Raw genomic sequence first — 9,696 nt, forward strand, 5'->3', positions numbered from 1 at the left:
TACATTTATCCATTCTACCCTAAAGGCAGGTCTGTGAAAATATTTTCTGACATTAAACCAGTCTGTGGCCCAAAAAAGGTTGGGGATCACTGTTATAAGGTATTATGGCACAACTAAATGGTTGTAAAGATAAAAATCTGCCTAATAGTATGGTCATACTATATATATTTCCCTTCATAAACATTTGTACATCTAGAGCTAAATTATTATGCCAATTCCTAATAAGAGGTTAGCTTCAAAAGATAAATCTTTGGGTACCTTATGAAAACTAATACATGTTGAAAGAAGGGGTCAATAAGCAGTCAATGACAATATTCAGATAAATAATAAATTTCTGGCCTGTACTTGCTGTAGATATTAGCTTAAAATGGGAAGGTGAAATGAAAGACATGTTTTTCCAGTAACACGTTATTTATTTGTGTTTTTTTTTTTCCATTCACGTGTAGGCAAAAAATAATATATATGACAGAGGTCATCTACAAAAGAGGGAGGAAAGATGATATCCAAACACTGCTTTTGTTTTCACCAATAGGTGATAATATTTTGCATTATTATTATTGCTATTAACTATATGAATGTAAAGAAGGATGATTTCTATAGAGAATAAATAACCTAATTTTCTTGACACTTCTAGGACAAATGCATAGACGCAATTTAGAGACACATCTGCCATATAATTTGCGCCATACATTATCCTCTTTTATGTTAATAGTATAATTCATTTGTTCACTGTTTCGTGTTTACTGTGTGGCAGGTACTAAATTTGATAATATATGATTCTATCTACTTTAAAATGCAGCGCATACCTGCAAGCTGGATGCTATTATCCACATTTTACTGACGAGGTAAATGAGATACCTATTGGTTGTGAGAACCTGATCACACAACCAAATGATGACAGATTAAGGATTGCCTGAATCTGAAGCCTATATTTTAATGGCTTTGTATGATTTTTTATATCATTCAGATCCCAAATGATTAAACTAAGCCGTAAACATTTAGATGTACATTAAACAAACAGTAAGCCTATTATTCTTCTCCAGCACCACAGAGATAATTTCTCAATAATTCTGTGGGATACTTTCTGAATCTATAGCCCAGAGAGTTTAAGCAACTTCCTCAAGTTCATATGGTTAGAGTGCAAAGGTCATGCTTATTTCGTAAATATTCATTTCAACCTCTGAGAATTCAGTGGATAATTACCCACCAAAAGCTTCCGTGTTTTGCCCTAGTCAAGTAGCCAGTTGGTTGAAGCATTGTTCTGATATACCAAGGTTGAAGGTTTGATCCTTAGTCAAGGCGCATGCTAGAATCAGCCAATGAATGCCTAGATGGGTGGAATAGCAGATTGATGTTTCTCTCTCTCTCTCTCTCCCTTCTTCTCATTCTAAAATCAATCAATCAAAAAACTTTCAAAGCTTCAGTCTTTCTAAGGTTGCCAAAAAAATACCAGGCTTGTGTTTATATAATTTATTATATATTTTTATTTTTTATTTTTTTTGTATTTTTCTGAAGTGAGAAGTGGGGAGTCAGAGAGACAGACTCCCACATGCACCTGACCGGGATCCACCAGGCATTCTCACTAGGGGGCAATGCTCTGCCCATCCGGGGTATTGCTCCATTGCAACCAGAGCCATTTTAGCACCTGAGGCGGAGGCCATGGAGCCATCCTCAATGCCCAGGCCAACTTTGCTCCAATGGAGCCTTGGCAGTGGGAGGAGAAGAGAGAGATAAAGAGAAAGTAGAGGGGGGAAGGATGGAGAAGCACATGGGCACTTCTGCTGTGTGCCCTGGCTGGGAATCAAACCTAGGACTTCCAAATGCCAGGCCGACACTCTACTGCTGAGCTAGCTGGCCAGAGCCTTTGTGTTTGTATAATTTAGGTTGCTCTCATGTGCAAGTTACAAATCACTCCATAGACTTAGGGACTTAAACAGACCAATAAACTCTGTTCCAGGTAATTATGAAAGTTAAAAAAAAGGATTATCATTTTCTCAGGGATAATGATAGTAAAATAAAATGTTATAGAATAACTAGCCTCCGCTGTTAGATAAATGCCAAGGTAAAACCAAAAATTTATTTGATAATCATTTATGCAAAATAAATACTGTAAATAAACTGAGGTTTCTTTCAAGACCTGAAGACTGATTCTACAGCAACTGAACATTATAATGAAGCATTTCATCTAATACCAAATGGTTGATCATTAACCGACTTAACTCTCCTAAAATATGCATGTACCGCAACATTCACACTATTTTCATATTTATTTCAGTTCTTTCCCTGTTCACCAAATAGACTAACTCCTAACTCACCAAAGTCTTGCTGACATCACAAAATCTAAATGATCCCTAGGTCAACCATATTTTTTTTAAGTACTGATGAACTTTTCTGTTTCTGTGTGGAGAGGTATGAAAGAGCATTTAGGTCTCTAAACATTGAACAGGAATTGAAGCAGCATATTTGACACCCCAAACTTTGTACCTAACCCACTGGGTAACATTCTGCCAAGAGATAACACTTACAACAAAAACACCAAATAAAAAAATCTGTGTAGTATCTGTCTACAGGTGTGATAAACAAAGTACTTGAAATGTTACCATATAGGAGAGGATAAACTGCTACCTAATTTTAAAATCTTCATTTACAAGTATCTTTTTAGTGGACAGAGCATAGCTGGTCCCGACTTTCTCTTTAGCAGATTTCTGAATTCCCTGTTTGACAGAGTCCTGAAGTGCTAGATCTCGGTTAGGTTTCCAGATATCAGGTTTTGGCACAAGAACAGAGTAGTATTGACCTGTAAGTTGTGGAGGATGAAGTAGTGTTTTAGCAATGGCTTAAGAGATGACTGAATGTGGATGCTCAAGACATAGAATGTAGATAAAGGCTAAAGAGAGGAAGTACCTGCACACAAACAAAGGTAAAAGATTAGAGTCACAAGTTTCCAGTGTATAATCAAAGGTGGTGCCTCTAGACATGGCTTAGGGGATAGCCCATAGCTCGTTTTATGAGGTCCCAATTACCATATATTTTAGGTTGGGCAGACAGCAGTGATGACTCACTTGTCAATGAAGAAAGTAAGTTTGACATCATCTCAAAGAATGTACCTTCTTTTTCCAGTAATCAGTAATAATAGTCTGCTTCTATCCTGATTCTTTGTTTTCCTCACTTATAGCAGGAATGAGTTAGGGGTTATGGAAGAAAACATCCAAGATGGAGAACATAGTTGAGGAATATGTTGCCATGATAATTCTGATTAAAAGATGTTGAAAACATCAAAATTTTACAGGAGCAAAGTCATAACACACTATGAATTTTCCAAGAGGAAGAGGAGCATATGCCTAGAACTGTTAGAAAATCATTGAGTGGGTAGAGAGAACATTTGCTATCGAAAATCTATGGCAATGTCTTAACTCAGTAGGATATATACTTTTTCCTTTTTACCGAATTTATTGGGGTGACACCGGTTATGACACATCTCTGTACACCGTATTGTGTGTTCACCAGCCCAAATCAAGTCTCTGTCTATCCCCATTTACCCCCAATACCCTCCCCCACATCTGCATATCAACCCCCTCCCCCGGCAGCCACCACACTGGTTTGTATCCATGAGTTTTAACGAACTCATAGAGAGCAGGCTAACAGCTGCCAGAGTGGGACCACTGAGAGGGGAAGGTGGAAGGGTTGAGCAATAAATATATAAGTAAGTAAGTAAATAAATAAATAAATAAGAAGTGGGATATATTTTATAAGATAATCATTTTAAGATTAGAATTTGTATATGCTATATGGGATCTAGTGGTTACTGGGCTAAATGAGTCCCACAGATGCCTTGTTTATCCTGTACAGTGTTTAATCATGCTTTATGTGAGTGTCTCTAGTTCGGGAATAAATACCAAAGTAATTCATGGAAGGTGCCACTGGGGCTCTTCCTACGTCCAAGTTAGGAGTCTGGCCACTAAAGGCATTAGAGCTTCCTCCAGCCCTGGCCGGTTGGCTCAGTGGTAGAGCATCGGCCTGGCGTGCAGAAGTCCCAGGTTCGATTCCCGGCCGGGGCACACAGGAGAAGCGCCCATCTGCTTCTCCACCCCTCCCCCTCTCCTTCCTCTCTGTCTCTCTCTTCCCCTCCCGCAGCGAGGCTCCACTGGAGCAAAGATGGCCCGGGAGCTGGGGATGGCTCCTTGGCCTCTGCCCCAGGCGCTAGAGTGGCTCTGGTCACGACAGATCCATGCCCCAGAGGGGCAGAGCATCGCCCCCTGGTGGGCGTGCCGGGTGGATCCCGGTCGGGCGCATGCGGGAGTCTGTCTGACTGTCTCTCCCCGTTTCCAGCTTCAGAAAAATACAAAAAAAAAAAAAAAGGTTGCAGTGCAGGTTCAATTCCCCATGAGGGCACATACAACAAGAATTGACCAACGGATGAATAAATGAGTGGAACAATAAAAAATAAAAAAAAAATAAAAAAAGAAAAAAAAGAACTTCCTCTTTCCATTGCAGGGACAGGGGTGTCTGTGATCTAGATGGAGTCGGGGTGCACAGCTGGGTGAGTGGAGCAGAGTTTAGCCCTAACTCATTCCTTTTAATGCAATTTACAATCCTCAGAACCATACGTGGTGTTCAGCTGTTTTCTCAAACTATGAATCTTCAGCTAAAGGATTTTGTCATTTTTCTTTGGTTATGGAAACAAAATCCCCTTCCCCATTTTTCTTTATATAAAATCATAACACTGAATAAATCTTTTCAAATGATACATTTTCTAGCCTCCAGGAAATTCAGATATTCCCATCCACAACCATCACCATTTAGAATCTCTGATATACAAAATGCATTGGTAAGACAACTCTCAACACACTGAGTCTTCTTTTCTTGATTTTCATAAATTTCTATTTTTCATTGCTTTAATGGAGCTTTTACCATTAGGTGCCATCCTTTTGTTGTGATATGTTTGGAGAACATCTGACCCTGTCACTCTTGATGATAGACCCAGTGGGGCCCACTCTACCCATTCATTGCCTCTTTTGGGAAGCCATCCCTTCCTCTTAACATCCTGTGTTACTATAAAATTTGGCAATATTAAGCAAATTTAACACTGTTTACAACATGCAGCTGTGTTTCATTTCTAAACACAGCAAAAGTGATTATGAACAAGTTCAAAGAAAACTTTTCAGGATGCTAATAAAACACGCCTACAACTCAATGGAAAATTCTTTCCTTTTCCTGATTGCTCTCACTTTCTGTTTTCTAGTTCCATGAAACTAATGAAAACACTTACAGAGCTGTTTCTTTTTTCTATCTCTAAAATCTAGGTACTGCTAAATTCTCATCAAATGGATTAGATTGATGACAGATACAAGGAAATGGCAGATATTTAAATGATCCAAATTATAATTGGTAATTATCTTCCAAATTATTCCTGTCCTTTTCATTTGGAATGAAGACACTTTTTGCAGTTATATAAATATCTTGTTCAGACCTAATATTCATGTGGAATATAAGTAGCTCAAAATGTGTTTTTATGCATATACAATAGAAATACATACATATATATATGGCATTTTAACAATCTTTTTAAAAATGTTTTAATTTTGAAATTAATCTTAATGGGATGACATTGCTCAACTATCTTGAAAGGCAATTTTTAAAAAAAAATATGTCATTATAGATAAGAATCCTCAAAAATATATTGACATCATAAACTATCATTCTAAACTCTTAGTTTTATCTAGAACACCTATGTACTAGGTAAATTTATTTCTTCCCCTCTTTATGATTTTAGCTATTGCACATATTTTACATTTTAGTCACGATGTTCTGCTAATCAAAACTAGCAATACAATCTAGAGCGATCAGGGGAATTAATTAGGTACATTGCATCTCTCCTCTGCTAATCTCTATGTCTTCAGCTTGGGGAAAAGGAGCCCATCATTGATAAAGCAAAGAGATTCTATTCGCTTTATACAAGGATCTACTAAAAGCCTGGCTATGGTTTCTAAGTCTTTTAGTCCCTGCCTGACAGGGCAACACTTGAAGGCTGGCCTTGAAAATGGAAAGCATTGTATTCTGTGTGGAAATCAAGTAGAGGTTAATACCATTTTAGCTGATTTCATTAATATGCTTCATCTATTTTAACCAGAGAGAGGGAGAGAAAAGCAGTAATTAAAGCTACATGAAGAAGTAGCCTAGAGCCGCAAGGATGCTTTGTGACCTTACTGCTTTTAAGTACCAACAATTTGAAGGAAGACATGCATGTTGGCCAATGGGTCTGTTTGCCAATGTCAACAAAATGGGTCTAGTCCATAAGAAAGTTTGATACATAAATTCAGTTTGTTAACATTTCATTTGAAGAAGAGTGAGTGAAAAAAGAAAAAGGAATTCTTTTTCTTTCTAGGGGTCAGAAATATCCTACTAATAAAAGATTGCTCTTTTGAAGTCAGATTAAAGAACTGGAAAGTCGTGTTGCAATAAATAGAAAGACGTCCCAGATGTGTCATGGATCCTTGAGCTGACAACAGGAGTTGAGGATAATAATTCTCTATTAGTTTGGATATTGGGTTGAATTGTCTGGAATCTGATTGCATAATACTGGCTTTTAAACAGCTGACCCACTAAAATAATTGACTTACTTCCTGATTAACATATGCTGATGAACTGGTATCAGCCTCCTACTTGTGTGTGTTTGGTTCTTAACAGAAAATATGTGTTACATTTTATTACTCTTTGGACTATTTACTTTAAAAAATTATAGCGTGTTTATAGCTTAAATCAGGGGTATAAACCTTTTTATACCTACTGCCCACTTTTGTATCTCTGTTAGTAGTAAAATTTTCTAACTGCCCATTGGTCTCACAGTAATGGTGATTTATAAAGTAGGGAAGTAACTTTACTTTATAAAATTTATAAAACAGAGATACAGCAAGTTAAAGCATATAATAATAATTACTTACCAAGTACTTGATGTCAGATTTTCGCTAAGTTTGGCAGAATAAATCTTTATAAAACAACTTACTATAGTTAAATCTATCTTTTTATTTATACTTTGGTTGCTCCGCTACCACCCACCATGAAAGCTGGAACTCCCACTAGTAGGGACCAGGCTGACTACCACTGGCTTAAATGGATGAAAATTAAAAAGATCAATGTGGGGAAAAATCTATTTCAAGAAATCAGGGCATAGGTCTTATATTTAATATAAATGAATGCCAAAATCCCATTAACTATTCTAAAACATAGCTTAGGGTCTTTAAAGTGGTTCTCAAATACTTCCCTATCAAACAAATATTAGTAAAACAGTGATTGGAATTACTTATGAGTCCAACACAATTCAGATAGATATATTCTATAACCTAGGGTAAAAGAATTGGTGTACGCTACTGAATGTATACACTTAAAAATGCTTAAAATGGTAAATTTTGTTATATATTACCAAAATAAACAATAATATTAAAAAAAGTGATCTCTCTCTTTCCAGTGGCAGAGTCTGGATGAGACACACAGGAATGGCACCTGTCAAGGGGAAGGAAAGAAAGGAAGAGCAGGTCTTGGACCTCAGGTGGCCAAAGGAGGAATGTATTTGGTGTCTGCCACATCTTTGCATCCTTCAGTGAGACTTTTATGCGATGGCTCTTTCTGGTGAGAAAAGCATCTGCTGTGTGATTGGTGGGATGAAGGTCAAGGCTGACCTGGGTGAGTCCTCTCCCTGCTCTGCCATGTTGGCTGCACAGGATGTGGCCGAGAGGTGTAAGGAGCTGGGTGTCACTGCTCTCCACATCAACTCGGGGCCCCAAGAGGAAATTGGACCAAGACCTCAGGCCCAGTGGCTCATTCAATTATCAGGGCCCTTGCCTGCTGGGGAATAAGATCGGACAGGTTTAGAATGTCACCCGCATCCCCTCTGACAGCACTGACAGGATGGGGTGTCGCCGTGGTTACCGTCTGGGAACATTACTCCTTAAATGATTGTTTTCTGTTAATAAATTGCCTTTGTGTCAGCTAAAAACAAAAAAAAAAGTAATGTGACAAATATTCAAGTTGACATAGCTATTTGATAAGCTATTAGAATCAGTTGTTTTTTTTTTAATATCTGATTTCTAGAAACTGTCCAAACTGTAATCTTCCTATAGTTTTACAGAGGTCTGTGGGAATCTCTTTACAATGAAAAGAAAATAAGTACCGTTCAAAATTTCCTTTCAGATTTCCCCATCTACAGCAGGTTTTAGAGAATCGGTCTTCACATCCTTTGGTTTTTGTTGTTATTTCCTACCCTGCCAATAGCAATTATGTGGTAGCAGTAAATTGAACACAGAGATATTAAACCTTTGACAAGTTCATTTTACGTATTTTTTTCCCCCTACAGTTGTAGCTTCTTAAATCAAATTTCCTACAGAATATAATAGAATTGTGAGCCTCCTGTCCCTTTCTGAAATTGGGAGTAACTTTGTTACTGGCCCTGAGACATTTGTTCTCCAGCTAGTAATGGATCAGGCTTACCACTCCAGCGTGGGCATGAGCGAAGTTCTCGTCTCTCACCTGATTTTCCCAGACACTGTTTTTGCATTGCCGGAATAGAAACGGCCCCAGAGCAGTGAATTTATGCTTCCGTAATGAATACGCTTAGTGCACAATCGTATGCCAAGTACATGTTCATATCGTCTTTATGACCCACATAATATATCATGGAGCTACGGGCTGAAAGGAAACGAATTAACCTTTAATGAGATGAGGACACTGTAGGACAGTTGGCATCATGGAAGGTCTGCAATTCCCAGACTGAGACGTTCACCTGGGCGTTATGCCACTGTCGATCTACAACCTATGTTTGGCACCAGCCTTTTCGACAGTCTCTACCAAAGTGGTCCATAAAAACAAAGCAAAACAAGTCAAAATGTTACCCAAGGGGAGCCTACCCAGCTGGGTTGATATAGAGAATATAGAAATAAGTGAAATTTCTAATACCGCTCTCCTCCACATCTTCTCCAGGTAGTGGAAATTATATACTTTGTAAACTCATCGCAGATCATTCTGCTTTAAAGGACTTGAACCAGGCAGGTATGAAATCAAAGGAACACTCTCAAACCAAACACTGGCATTAATATGCTCGCTCTCATCATGATGGAGCATGACACGCTTTTCAATACTGTTTGATCTATCTTAAGTTTCAGTGGAAGATAAAGAGGTTCAGTGAGTTGGTCTCTACCCAGTTTCCAGGAGTCACATCATTTCTGAAATTACAGAGAGACAATTTGTTGTCTGACATATGTGCAAGAGAATAACGCGCACAGTCTGCTTGCTGCTTGAAAAGTTGAGAGAGAAATCTCTTTGGAGTTATTTGACCTTCATACTTATCTTATGAGTTGACAGTTATTCTAGAAAGAAAATACCAAGCCTGTAAAACATCTTTCTCTTCATATTGATCTTTCCAGTGAATCTGGACAAACATTTTTATCCGGTGGCACATTAACGTGGCAAACACTTAGGCATTTATCTGGGAAAGAGTAATGATGTCATCCAGGCTTCTCTACAATCACCTGTTCGATTTTCTATACGTGAAAGTGGAGAGCTCCATTTGCTTCTTTTAGCTCAAAGCAGGCTGAAAATGCATGGTGCTGATCTAAACCCCTTCCTTTTACTTATTACACTTAAATAAGAACAATTCCCAACTGTCTTTGTTTATCAACTGTATACATGTTATATGATAACATT

General features: G+C 38.0%; 1 pseudogene; it reads left to right on the forward strand.

Annotated features, from left to right (window-relative positions):
* The first annotated feature begins 7,493 nt into the window (after positions 1 to 7,493).
* LOC136377233 (small ribosomal subunit protein uS11-like) lies at positions 7,494 to 7,953 on the forward strand (annotated as a pseudogene).
* The last annotated feature ends 1,743 nt before the right edge of the window (positions 7,954 to 9,696 follow it).

This window comes from Saccopteryx leptura, chromosome 6, assembly GCF_036850995.1.
Source record: "Saccopteryx leptura isolate mSacLep1 chromosome 6, mSacLep1_pri_phased_curated, whole genome shotgun sequence".
NCBI lineage: Eukaryota > Metazoa > Chordata > Mammalia > Chiroptera > Emballonuridae > Saccopteryx > Saccopteryx leptura.